Source organism: Amblyomma americanum, chromosome 4 (genome assembly GCF_052857255.1).
Source record: "Amblyomma americanum isolate KBUSLIRL-KWMA chromosome 4, ASM5285725v1, whole genome shotgun sequence".
In the NCBI taxonomy this organism is placed as follows: Eukaryota; Metazoa; Arthropoda; class Arachnida; order Ixodida; family Ixodidae; genus Amblyomma; species Amblyomma americanum.
In genome coordinates, this window is record NC_135500.1 from 17744277 (window position 1) to 17758687 (window position 14411).

The following is a 14411-nucleotide window of genomic DNA, read 5'->3' on the forward strand; positions in this document are numbered from 1 at the left end:
ACCCACCGTCCCCCAGCTCCAAAAGGCCGTTTCGTGTTTAATATTTTCTGTTGATAATACACCCATGCGCGTTGGTAACTTTTCAGTCTGGATGGGGAAGCCAGCTTGCACCGTTCGGCGTGAAGAAGAGGTGAAGAGTGAAATGTAGAGAATGCAAAGTAAAAGGCTTTCACCTGTGCATATGGCATGTGAAAGCCTCTGCTTGGAACCTAACAAGAACGCCATGAGATTGAGAGTATTTGAGGAATGGGTTCGGGTACAGAGTCAGCTCAAAGGGTGCTTTTCTGTGAACTCCCATTATGAGACTACACTTACCACCACCACCGCCCTCTTGGTACCAAGGAATGCAGCCCAACATCCCAAGCACCGTGACCAAGCCTGTTAGCGGCAGCTTGACAAGCACTTCTGCTTGCGACATATAAGAGGCGCTTTCATTTTCGGAACATGCCTGAGAAACATCCAGCAGCGCTGAACGAAGGACTGCTATGGCGGCAGTAAGGTCGATGTTTCCAGGGGTTGGATACACTATCTTATGGGCCTCAAAAGACGCCCAGAGCGGGAACAGTTACGTTTTATTCCAAGCTATGACTTAGCACACGTGCGAGGGTGTATTGCAGTCTTAGAGAAGTCGACACTGAGAGGGCAAGGAGTAACATGTTTGCTTGGTGAAACTGCTGTAGAAGTACTGTACTGGGCCAGTTTATTGCCGAGAAATTCTGCAAAAACTATTTTAAACACCCGCCTACTATGCCCGCCTGCTACTTATGGCTCATCTTTATTTCCATCTTATAAATATTTTGCTTCCGGTCTGCTCATTCAAACCTCATTTCGACAGTGTGGATAACTTAATCTGCTACGGACGAGGCCTCCTAACATACGACGTAATCTTCAAAGGATGCTTATCATTTACACCCAAGTAAGCGTTATTCTTATCCATGTCAGCTGCAGTGCGGACGTATCCGCTGCCCAAGCCCAGGAGCGTAATGCTGCACTACAACACACACAAAAGCCGCCGCGGTGGCGCAGTGGTTATGGCGCTCGGCTATCGACCCTGTGGGTGCAGTGCTCTAGAACCTGAGGTTCTAGGCCACTGTACTGCGGGATATACGCGTTCCCCATTTCCTCCACCAGCCAGCGGCGAGCGCGCGAACGCCACAAGGCGAACCGCGCGAGGCGCCCGGGAGCGGAGGAGGACACACCTCCTTCTCCCTTCCTGTATGCCACCGCGACGCCACGGGGGCGCGCTGGCCGCTCACGTAAGGGGAAAGGAGGCACACACTGCTCAGGGGATAGTGACGATTGCCACCCCGAGCTGTAGTAAGGAGGCATTAAAAAGGCGCCAATTGCGCGGGAAGGCGACTCACGCCACGGACTGCCGAGGAACCTGCTTCGCCAGCCCCCTGGTGCCCACCCCTAGCCGTGAATCGTGCGATGACCGAAGGCCGCGGTGAGCTCCCTGTATTTGTCCTTTTCCCCGGATTGAACATTCTTCTGGCGCTTAGTGTGTTTTATTTTGTGCTGACACGAATGAATGATTTCTAACGAGCTCTGCCTCTGCCTATTTCGCCCTAACCCTCCGTGGCTGCAATTGGTTGCTCCACAGGTTGGGGGTAACGGTTTGCGTACAAGTGACGTCTGTGTGCGTGACTAGCACGGAGACTTGTTTTCCGCGCCAGCTGCGCACAGTGTGACCCTCATGACCCAGACGACGCACTTCGACCCGGCTGTGGCGGTCAAATTTCAATGGAGGCGAGATGCTAGAGGCCCGTGTATTGTTCAATGTCAGTTCACGTTAAAGTCAAGCCCCCATAAACCATTAACCACGAAAAACGCACAAAAACAATTAAGTATGGGCACGGCCCTATGTAAGGGTCTGCAGTGCCGCCGCTATGCGACACTCCCGGTATGCGGCAAGGTAACTGGACTTTTGCATGGAAGACACATGCGGCATGCGAGACGATTGCTATGCGGCCGTTCACTCGACCGTATGTTGGTATTCGACGCTCGGGAATCGGGTCGTCCGATAGTTCTGACCTGAGAAGGTACTTGAGATGGCTAGGAGCGGTGCACATCGAGTCGTGCACAACAGAGGTCACCGCCTTCTCGTCGCGGAGGCCTGTGAGCGCCTCGTGGAAGATATCGACCAGTGGTTGCATCACAGCGGAACTTAGTTTGGAAATTCGCCTGCGCTCTCTTCTCCTACTGCAACACAGAAATCTGTCTTCAGAGGCCAGGCAAAAAGAATATGTACACAAGAAGTGAGACCCATAAGTGGAAATATTAACGATTAGCTATAGCTCGCAGAGATTGGCAGTGAACATCCATGGTGGCAAAGTTGGAGTCCCTGCAGTTTTTACTTCAGGAACGCGGTCACCTATTGCACGATGCTCTTGACCAGGTGCTCATGAAATCAAACGAACTCGGAATTGTAGTTGAGAGACGTGCCAGGTTAAAGCAGAGCATGTCAGGTGAGCAAGCAAGAGAGTCGGGACTTACATCGCAGGAAGCTAATAAGAGGGCGATGCTCGAGTGCATTGATAGATTTTATACTGAGCTGTGCATAAGATCAAAAACAATTCTAGAACTGGCAACTCTGTTTGGACCTCTTGAAGCGAAAAGCATTCTTTATACTACTCTCATTTAGTCTGAGGAACAACAATAAAAACAAATGTGTTGAAGCTTGAAAGGCACTTAAATGGAGAAGCGGACTCCCCAGACTACCACATCTGGCGTGCTGAGACTGCAGAGCATGTTTTAGTGGTGTGCCCAGCGTATGCACACGAAAGACTCATGCTAGCATCTGCTTTCAAGTCTCTTGACACCAGGTCCCTCTCGAAGGATTTGATCCTCGGCGCTTGGCCAGACAGTTCGAAAACTCTGCAGGCAATGCGAGTGCTCTCACGCTTTTTAAGCGGTGTGACATTCCTTGTGTGCTACGAGGATCCACGTTCGACGGCGCGGCGTAGACGGAGACCCAGATGACAGGCATCATCAATTACCCCAGCCATGCTCGTTGAGAGTGACAACCAGAACGAAGTGGTTTAAGCCCAACCGGACCCAACCGGACCCGCCGCCGCCGCCGCGGGGAAACAGGCTTTATCCTCCCCAATTTGCGTGGCCGTTCCAGGTGCGGCCCTCCCGGGCACATTCCAGGACAAGGGAACTGTCAGCGATCCAGAGCGCGCCGTACCACAGCCGACGCTATGCGCTACCGCGAAGACAACATTCTTTCCCTCTGACTCAACACGTGAAGGGGGCGAGACCAGAAGTGGGGTGGTATGTTTGTGCGCCCAAGTGAAAGCCCTAGCCCCCCCTCCTTCCCCTTACGACGTGGGCTATCGCCGGGAAGGCACCCACAGCTTCCCGCCGTGCCTCGTGAACAAAAGCGCATTCCCAGAAGGGCCGTGACGGACACCTGTCATGGCGGACAGGCAAGACTCGCCAAGAATGTGGGAAAACAGGGGCGACCCTTAATCTGGTTTCCCGGAGCGACAGACGAACCCCTTCATGATTATTAGCTGTGTCCCGCCGTCGGTAGCGCGGCAGCATCGAGGGCGCTTTCGCCCCCTCCTCTGTTGTTGACGAGCGACGCGGATCGATGGTGGGAGGCGGTATGCATGCCTGAGGCAAGGATTAGCTCCGAAGAGAGAGCCTATGTATACTCTCACTTGAGAGAGAGTGGTGGCGTTTTTGTTGTTTATTTAGTTTGTTTTGTTAACAAGAATCTGGGTTCGAGGCTAAGCCCAACCCAAGGGGTTGTCCCCATCTCGCATGTTATTTTTCATTGGAGAATTGATGCCTTGGGCGGGCCACTGAAAATGACCGCCCTTAGTCCTTTGTTAATCAAGTGCTTAAAAGCGCATGTAAACGGATGCAGTCCAGTCCAGTCTGAGCTGGGGCTCCATGCTTAGCATGTAATGTGATGCTACTTAGGCACTAACCTGCCCGGTCGATGAGTAAAGTAGTGCAAAGTTTGTTCTTTTGTAAATTCAGTTCTGCTTTTTCCAGTTTAACTCTCTGTATATGTATGTTGTAAAATTATGCTCTGCTGTCATCATCTACAAGCTCGCCTCCTGTTCATCTTCCAAGCCGAACGACACTAGAGGAAGGGTTTGTGAACCATCCTCGAAGAAACGGACGACTATTGAAATTCTACTGCATACACGCTCAGGACGACATCGTTCGCCAAGAGGGCCTTCAGCGCCGAAGCCCGACGGCGTGCAGCTTCTGCCAGCAACCGCTCGAGCCCAACTCCGGAGCCACTCCATCGCCCCCATGAAGTCGTCGGCACGTAAGCTCGGACGCCCCAGCCTCTGATGTATAATCTTAATCATGTGTAATTATTGAATATACCTGTTTGTTTAAACTGAGCCATACGGTGTCTCTTTGCCTCTCCGTCCCGTGTGGACCTGCGCATTATGGGGGTCATCACAGCGGTACGGGCCCTGACTCGCGTTTGTCATGTTAGAAAGTGTGCCTTGTCTTTTGTCTTTTTTCATCTGCCTGCTCCCATCATCAACCACCATCGGGACCCTCTTTTTTTTTCTCCTCTCCCCGTTCCCCAGTGCAGAGTAGCAGGCCAGACATACATTTTTCCGGCCAACATCTCCGCCTTTCCCATCATAAACCCTCTCTCTCTCTCTTAACTTAAGCGGAACGCTTTTCGTTACCATCCACGTTTCTGCCCGTAGGTGAGTACCAGTAAGATACAGCTGTAGTACTCTTAACTCTTGAGGGGTAAAGGCAAACTGCTATGTGCGCTCCACCCAATCCCTATCCTTTTAGTTACCACTAGTTATCCTTTACCACATCCAGCACCTCGCTTCCAGCTGTGAATTGCTGTTCGCTTCCTAGACTGTTGAACATTACTTTGGTTTTCTGCATGTTAATTTTTATACCCACCGTTCTGCTCTGTCTGTATAACTTATTAATCATGATTTGCAGTTCATCTCCGGAGTGTCTGAGCAAGGCACTGCCATCAGCGAATCGCAGATTATTTAGGTATTCTCCATTAACTCTTATCTCGAACTGTTCCCGATTCAGGCCTCGGAATAACTCCTGTAAACAGGCGGAGAATAGCATTGGCGGGATCGTGTCTCCTTGCCTGGCGCCCTTATTGAAATTTTATTGATGACTGTGGCCAATTTTTTTAGCGCAATTACCTCTCCGTCTTTCAACAGACCTGCTCGTACCTCATCCTCATCAACTACTTTTCCCCTTTGCATTGCTGCTAAGCCTTTCTTTACTTCCTCTTTCGTTACTGGTGGTGTATCGACTTAGCGTCAACTGGGTTGACCGACCAGACCAGCATGAGCCCAGTGCCAAGGCACGAATCCCCCAAGCTTTATTGCGCGCTCGCTTTTATACAAAGAAATGGGACAACGCCCCATCGGCTTATCAAGCTTGTCGCTCGAAGCCAGGCGCGATACGATACATCCTATTTTGTTGCAGTGAAAGAAAGGAAGTAAACTATGCATGCCGTTATTTAGAAATGGACCATGACATAGTTCTGCGACGTTGCAGCTTTTAACAGAAACTAACACGCGAAAATATGAGCACAGCGAACTGAAGAAATCTAATCAAGGTTCTGGTCGTAGTCTAGTCTTCGTGGTGCTCTTGTGTCTTTGCGGCCTCCGTGTTGCTGGGGTTGGAGGCACGCTGTGCGGCAGGGCAGGGGCTGCTGCGGTGCTGTTAGCTGCGTCATTGATGGGCGCACTTGAACTCACACGCTCCGGTTCCCTCACGTCGTTGACGGGACTGAAGTCGAGCAATCTTTGACATAATCTTTGACATCCGCAGACAGCCGGGGCCAGTAGTAGTAGTAGTACACATAATACTTGTCTTGAATGTGGCGGAGGGTGTGAGTTAACCCGACATATCCAGCTGTCTGCTTGTCGTGTGAAGCGTGTAGAACTTCTTCGCGGAGACAAGCAAGTACAACAAGAAGGTAGGCGGGCTTGCAGCGAAGTTCTTCTTCACGAGGACCTCATTCTGCACACAGAAGGAAGATAGTCCTCGCTTGAATGAAACGGGGTATAAAAAAAAATGGCCTGGCTTAGCTTATGGTTAAGCCTAGGATGCGAAGCATACGTCGCTTGGCAAGCCGTACTTCTCGTTCTTCTCCCGTTTCCGTGGCTCTTTGTAACTTGCGCTTTGCGGTCTGGCGAGCCGCCCTCTCCCTAGCCAACATCTTGCTGCTCAACTGACTCAACGAGTGCGTCGCCTTTTATATAATTGCGTGACGTCAGTACCTCCTAGCGGTAGGAGCGGGAGTTAGGCCGCCGGCGGAGGCTGCGCGTCCGCAAGCGAGCGCACGAGTTGAGCCCCAGCTTTCACAGCTGTTGTGACGTCATATCACGTGGTGCGCCGATGTAGGTCAAGTGGTAGCTACGCGGCCGCGCGCGGCGCAGCAAGGAAGAGCTCGGTTGTGCGGCTAGTATGCTTCGCATAAAAACCTTGCCTTCCAAGTACTCGATGAAGTGGTTCAGGTCGGGGTCAGAGCGTTGCTGCGGGGCAGAAGAGCTGGGGCTGATGGGTCCCAGGAAGGCCTCCTCATCGTCGTCCGGCGGCGGAGCATCTACAGGGGCTCGTGAGAGGCAATCGGCGTCAGAGTGCTTGCGTCCGGACTTGTAAACAACGGTAACGTCAATCTCCTGGAGGCGCAGACTCCATCGAGCGAGGCGGCCAGAGTTGTCCTTCAAATTGGCAAGCCAGCACAGCGCCTGGTGATCGCTGACCAACTTGAACGGTCGTCCGTACAGGTAGGGGCGGAATTTCGACGTAGCCAAGATGATGGCAAGACAATCCTTCTCAGTTGTCGAATAGTTAGCCTCGGCCTATGAAAGGGAACGGCTAGCGTATGCGAAGACTTTCTGCAGCCCGTTGCTTTCGTAGCGTATGCTACACTGGCCGAGGTTGAGCAGTTTCGCGTGGCTCCTAGAGAGCCGTGTTACGCATGCGCGAAGAACAGTGACGTCACACGGCGCACAGCTGGCGCCTTGCCGGTCTGCGCATACTCTGGAAACCGCAACACTTGACCAACCACGTGACTGGTCACGTCACCAACCGCGTGACCAGCCACGGCGCCGCGCCGCCGGCAGCTGCTCCGCAGCACGCGACCGACCACGTGGCCAACCACTTGGTCAACGCCCCGCACACTCACTAAAATAAAAAAAAAACCTGTGTCGAGGCTCGGAATCGAACCAGGGCCTTTGGCGTTTGAGGCGCAGACGCTACCACTCCGCAACTTTTTTTTTTCTTCATTACCAGTCCGCCACGACGGTTCAAGGTTTAATCCTGAATAAAGGCGCATGTAGTGAATGCGCGCCTTTCATATATTAACTGTTCCGACCCAAATGTCACCGCGCTTACGCTACTATATCCTGGCCTAGCAGAGCTAGGCCATCATCAATTTTTTTTCTTGAACGAGGATGGCGCCTAAGCCCACGCTGCTTGCGTCGGTATGAACTTCAGCATCGGCGTTTTCATCAAAATGCGCGAGTACCGGTGGGGACTGTAAACGACGCTGGAGTTCTTTGAAGGCTTCTACTTGCGGCGCTTCCCATTTAAACAGCACGACTGCCTTCGTCAGTTGGGTCAGGGGCTCGGCAGTGCGTGAAAAGTTTCTCAGAAATCGTCGGTAATATGCGCACAGTCCGAGGAATCTGCGCATTTTTTCTATCGACCGGCGGTGGAAACTGTTCAATAGCAGCTGTTTTCTGCTGGCCTGGGCGTACGTACTTCCTCCTTGCTAACGATGTGGTCTAGAAACAGCTGGTATACGTAGGCAAAGTGGCACTTCTCTGCATTCAAGGTTAGGCCAGACGACTTGATTGCGTCTAGTACTGTTCGAAGTCTTTTGAGGTGGTCTTCAAAGTTCGAGGCGAAGAAAACGACGTCATCTAAATATACCAGACAAATTTGCCACTTCAGGCCTGCCAGCACTGTATCCATTACTCGCTGAAACGTCGCTGGTGCTTAACACATACCAAGCATACCAAGTGACACATCACCTTGAACTCAAAGAGGCCATCCGGAGTGATGAATGCCGCCTTCTCGCGATCTCTTTCATTGTCCGCAATTTGCCAGTAGCCGCTCTTGAGGTCCAGCGATGACAAATATTTGGCGTTGCAGAGCCGGTCAGAGTGTCGTCGATGCGGGGGAGGCGTAGACGTCCTTGTTTGTTATGTTGCTCAAGCGGCGGCAATCAACGCAGAATCGAAGTGCGCCGTCTTTCTCCCTCACTAGAGCAACCGGTGCCGCCCATGGGCTGTATGACGTTATCGTGAAGCATTTATTCCACGTGGTCCTGGATAGCTTGGCGTTCTCGCGGCAACACACGGTAGGGGCTTTGGCAGAGAGGTCAGGCATGCTGGTCGGTTATAATGCGATGCTTGGCAATCAGCGTTTACCGGACCTCCGGCGATGAACACTCGCTGTAGCTTAGAAGCAGACTGCGGACGTTGTCTGTTCCAGGGCAAGGCTGGGTTGATGTCGAAAGTGGGCGAGTTCTTATGGTCAGGCGAATCTTCTGCGGATGGGTCGGAGAGGGCGAAGGAGTCTCGTACGTCGGATATTTCGTTGAAGAAAGCAATCGTCGTTCCTCTGTTAATGTGCCGGTATTCTTCGCTGAAGTTAGTCAGCAGTACTTCGGCCTGGTCATTGCGGAAATGTGCGATGCCTCTTGTGATGCTGATTCCTTGGTTTAGAAGCAACTGTATGTTCGCCTCGATGATGGCTTCAGCGTTAATGGCTTTCGTGGCGCCTACGGTCACGATAACGCTTGAACGGGGTGAGACGCTCACTTCTTCCTCCAGGACACTTAGGGCAACGTGACTTTCCAGAATTTTTATCGAAGTGATGGCCTCGTCCGTCGAAAGCGTGACCAGCTCAGATCGCAGGTCGATGATCGCGTGATAATCATTAAGGAAATTCATGCCCAAGATCACTTCGCGGGCACTACGGCCCCTCCTGACTACCCCATAGCTCCACCAGATGTCACGTAGTGGTGACGGCAGTCAGGAGCGATGAAGACGGACGAAAGTTCTTCTAAAAGAAAACTCTTTATTTGGGCTGACTCGCGCCCACAATGGACTGAATCCCTCGGCGGCGGCGCAGCACCAAGCGTGCTCGGGGGTCGTCGAAGAAAATGGCCCGCCGCTGTCGGCCGTGCTCAATTTAATGCCGATAGTGACCTTTCGAGATAAAGCACGCAAAGTTACAAGAACATTCTGGAACAACGTAGAATCAGCTCTGCCTGGCTGCGATCAATTGAGTTAAATCTAGTCGCGTCTTGCATCGCAAACAAAGCTATAGAGCGGCGTGCCGGCAACTTTGAAGAATGAACAAACAAACACAGCAAAGTTTCGAGGCAATATATTTGCGTCGTTATGGAGAACGTATTTCTAAATTTCTTTCAATAATATTTCGCATGACGCTTGCAACAGGAAGACTACCTTCCGACGGAGGACATTTTGTGTTGTGCCTGTGCCAAAAACGGCTGACATGGCACTTGTTGCTAACTATCGTCCCTTTTCACTCACTTCCACTTGTAAACTGGCAGAACATATTTTAGCTAACTACATAGCCAAATTTCTAAATGACAATAGCGTACTTTCTTCTGTTCAGCATGATTTTAGGAAAGGTTTATCTACACTGGCCCAACTAACATCGGTTATTCACAGCTTTGCAACAGTCCTTAACCACTCAGCGCAGGTTGATTCCATTTTTTAGATTTTAAAAAAACTTTTGATGTTGTGTCACATGCTAAAATAATATATAAACTTGAAATAATTGGTGTTCCTAAATTTGTAGCCACGTGGGTTTCGTCATATCTCACCAACCGTGTACAATCTGTTAGCATTGACGGCTATCAATCAAATTCTTCACCAGTAACTTCAGGTGTTCCACAAGATGTACTACGCACTAAACAAATTCTCACCCTTAAGGGTGCAAATCAGCTGTCCCCAGACGCACACCCTTTTGAGTGTTAAAAAGGGTGCAGAGATCAGCACCCTTAAGAAAGCGTGCACAACATGAAAGTTTAGAGGGCGCGCATCAGTCGAAGGATTTTGCTTCATAGGTGGATCATTGTGGAGCACCCTTCCAACATGCATTCGTAGAAGTGGTATGGAAAAATAGTACCCTTTAATGAGGGTGCAACCATTACATCCTCTGAAGTATCATGAAGTGCACCCTTCTTTAAGGGTGCTGATCTCTGCACCCTTTTTTATCAACGAACAATTGGAAAAGGGTGCTCGTCTGGGGACGGCTGATTTGCACCCTTAAGGGTAAGAAATTTTTTAGTGTGTAGGCCCATAGTTATTTCTAATATATATAAATTATATCTTTAGTGTTATATCCGAACCGGTCCGAATTAGGCTTCTTGCCAATGGTTGCATTTTGTTCAATGAAATCAGCAGCCCTAAAGACCAAATCCTCTTTAACTTTACCCTCCAGAAAATTGACACATGGTGTAGTAATTGGGATATACAACTTAATGCTGCGAAGACGGTTTTTATGAAAACCTCCAACAAAAAAATTTACACTCATTTTCATACACCTTTCCATCGCATCCCCTGTAGAAGTTAAGGAATATAAATACCTCAGCGTTACCATAACTAGTAATCTAAGTTGGAACAGTCATATTGCCAATACATGATCATCCTCCTACAGAAAACTTGGACTTCTTCGCCACAAACTTAAAAACGTTCCTTCCCGGATAAAGCAGTTAACATACTGCGGCCTCATAAGACCCAAACTAGAGTATGCTTGCACAGTCTGGGACCCTTATACCAGGAAGAATATTGAGGCATTGGAGGCTGTACAGCGGAAAGCCGTGCGGATCATCTTTTCTAAATGTCGCACATCTGACTCTCGTTCCATTTTAATGAAAGATAATGCGATCCCACAGCTACAAATACGTAGAAAAATCCACAGACTAAAATTTCCATTCCGTTACGTTGAAAAACACAAAACTTGCCATGAGTTCCGAACATAACCTTGCACCCCTTACAACTCGTCCCTCAAGAAACCATCATGCACAATCTTGCACAACTCCATATCAAGCTAAAAATAATGCCTTTATGTATACCTTTTACCCACGTACTATCGAGGATGAAACAGGTTGTCTTCTGATGTCGTCATGTCCATTGATTCTATTGACAAACTTTTGGCGCGTACCTCACAGTCGTGTTTCAAATTTATGCATGTTTTATTGTTAGAGTTGAACATGTCTCATTGTATTTTGCTTGTTACTTACGTTTCGCACGTTGAATTCGTATTCACGGTGCCGTATTCTTTTCGCCCCTCCTGCTAGGGCCCATTTAGGGCCTGCAGTATTTGTTAAATAAATAAATAAATAAATAAATAAATAAAGGAGTGATTAATAGAATTCACCCAAGCGAAGCCTTACGGCTACACGAAAAAGCTTTTCTTTCTAACTACGATGTTTCTGAGAAAGCTGCATAGCTTCCCTTTGTAGCCGTGCATGCCACGTCTACGGTGGAAACTACTGAGTAATTACTCCGTAATTATAAACGAACAGCTGGGAGTCAGCGCTGTGCGTCGTCCTCTCTGCTCTGCTTTCCTTCTTTGGCCGCGCTCCGTTGCGCTGTTTTGTTGAAAACAAGATCTTAAAGCTCATCACAACTATGCCGCAGCTAGTGCTGCGTACAGACCGGAAACGGGTGATTATCCCACTAGAAGACTTCGCTAAGCAGCCTCTAGAAGCATCGATACGCAGTGCGTAAACACGAAGGCGATACATGCATGAGGCCAAGAGAAGTTCCCGCAGCGTCGCTGAGGCAACTGTATCTCAACAGCTGACGGCGAATCTCAGTGATTTCAGCATGCGAGCCAAGCGAAGAATGTTTTAAGTGACAAATCTCCGTACTTTTCCCCGCAGCGAATCGTTAAGCGGCTCATTGGCATGGTGGTACCGCTATTAGGATTACATAAAGTGAACAGAAAAAACAACAGCCGTGTTATAGCGCGACTGGGAGAATATGCAAAGAACACGAAGCTGTTGACGTAACCCAAAACAGCGCGAATTCCCACTGAGGCGCATAAAACCCTTACTTTCAGCACTGCATATATGGGACTCAGGCTGCTCAAGGTCTGTTAAGGTCGTTCTCTTGCGCCAGGTAAAACAATCTCGAGAGAAAAAAAAATGCGGACTCACCAGTAGCGGGAGCCGGATTCCTGGCGGCCTCAGTGCGGCGGCGAAGAGACGTGCGGAGCTTGACGGTGCGAGTGCTGCAGGCTAATACGTTCCGGCGCGACTGCGGTTTTATTTTTACACGGCCCGGAACGAAGCTCTTGTCTGTGCTGATAAAGCGAGAGAGAGATACCAAATGTGCGTTGAGAGGGCTGCAGATAACAACGAAGCTGTCGAGCTTCTTTGCGCGCACAGCCGGTGCTCTAAGGGATCGTCTTTTGCCCGGGGAACCGTAGCCAGAGCATTTTGCGTTCTTTCGACAATACTTTGGCCTCTCTTTCAACGCCATGGCGGAGAAAGCGCCGTAGTTGTCATTGGAACTGCGACATAATCGGGATGGATCGAGAAGATTTTAACTAATAACCGCATGACCTCGCGCGGATAATTAAAGCACACCGCAACGATAGCGCAGTGTAATACTGATGATATCACTACCCAAATACTCGTTGGTGGAGAGGGTCGTAACGTCACTTCATCACCATTACGTAGATCATCTGAAGTATCAGAACAATTACATTGAAACGAAAAACGGTCGGCCGGGTCTGGAACCACTTCCACTTTGGTAGTCAGCCTGGTGCCCTAAATTGTGTACTGGGTCTAGCCGTTTAAGGTACGATTGCCTCGCTGATCCATGAACTATGCATCCATAATCAAATGTAGAACGTACTGCAGAGCGATGAATCTGTAAAAGACAAGTCTTATCGGAACCCCAATGTTTTCGCGAAAGTACTTTTAGTATATTCAGAGATTTGGAAGCTTTCTTTTTGAGTATGCTTATGTGTGGTGGGAATGTGAGCTTTTTGTCATAAGTCATTTCTAGAAATTTGTGCTCATCTTTAATTGGTAGTGCGACTTCATTTAAATACAGGGAGGGATCAGTGTGCAGTCCTCTTCTAAGGGGAAAAAGAACAGCTACTGACTTTTGCGTAGAAAACTTGAAACCGTTTTTGTCTGCCCATGTTGTTGTTAGTTTATTTACTGTCATCTGTATCTGCCTCTCACACGATGAAATGCTAGAGGATGTGCAAGGAATCTGGAGAGCGTCGACGTAGACCGAATACATGATAGACTTTGGAATTATTTTTGCTAGGAAATTCATTTTTACTATAAAAAAACTTGGTGCTTAAAATGCACCCCTGAGGCACGCCGTTCTCTTGAATGAAATTCTTAAAAAGAATGGCACCCAGGCGTACTTGAAATGAACGGTTGGTCAAAAAGTCACTACCACTAGCATTCTACCACGGATTCCGAGGTATCCAAGGTCCCGCAGTATGCCAAACCTCCATGTGGTGTCATAAGCTTTCTCTAAATCGAAAAAGACTGCAAGGCATTGTTGCTTGTGTATAAATGCTTCTCGGACTGTGTTTTCTAGGCAGATTAGATGGTCGATTATATAGCACGCCTTTTTAAACCCACACTGATGGATGTCAAGAAGATCACGGGATTGTAATATAAACATTAATCTAATGTTAAGGACGCTTTCGAAGGATTTGGAAAGTACGCTTGTTAGGGCTATAGACCTGTAATTGCCAGGGGAGGTGAGTACTTTTTCCGGCTTCAACGACGGTACAATAATGACTTTTTTCCATGCCTCTGGAATCTCTCCTGATAACCATATTTTCTAAATAATTTCAGAAGCGAGTCTACAGCGCTTTAGGACAGGTGGGCAAGCATTTCGTAATGGACTTCATCTGGTCCTGGTGCAGTTTGTTTACTGGAAGAAAGTACACTGTTAATTTCTTGTAGTGTAAATGGGTTATTACATGCTTCGTGAGCACTGCCTTTATCGGCAGTCTTTCTTTTTCGGCTGTGTTTTTATATTTTAAAAATAATTCTGTATAGTTAGAGGAACCAGATACAGTGGAAAAATTTTCGCCTAATATGTTTGCTTGTTCTTTTATGTTTGTCTGTACACCAGGGGCTGTCAGAAGAGGAACTGTGAATGGAGAGTAACGACCATCCATTTTGTGTACTGCCTCCCACATTTTTTTCCAAGAGACTTGGCTGTTTATCGAGGAAATGAAAAGCTGCCAGGATGATTTTTCGGCATTTCGACGTATGCACCGCGCTTTTGCTCTTGCTTTTTTAAAGTTTATAAGATTCTCTTCTGTGGGGTATCGGCGAAATATACCCCAAGCTTTATTTTGTTGTTTTTTTGCTTCTTTGCAATCTCGTGTCCATCACATTTTATGGT

At 48.7% G+C, this 14411-nt stretch overlaps 1 protein-coding gene across 2 annotated transcripts in view; it reads right to left on the reverse strand.

Annotated features, from left to right (window-relative positions):
* The window catches only part of LOC144127807 (uncharacterized), a 1292097-nt gene extending 1279816 nt beyond the window's left edge, over positions 1-12281 (reverse strand). The window contains exon 1 of one of the 2 annotated variants that reach the window (XM_077660737.1): positions 12182-12281. The gene's annotated coding sequence lies outside the window, so the exon portion shown is untranslated. The remainder of the gene's footprint in view (positions 1-12181) is intronic. The other variant, XM_077660738.1, reaches the window with a different exon arrangement.
* Positions 12282-14411: the final 2130 nt, after the last annotated feature.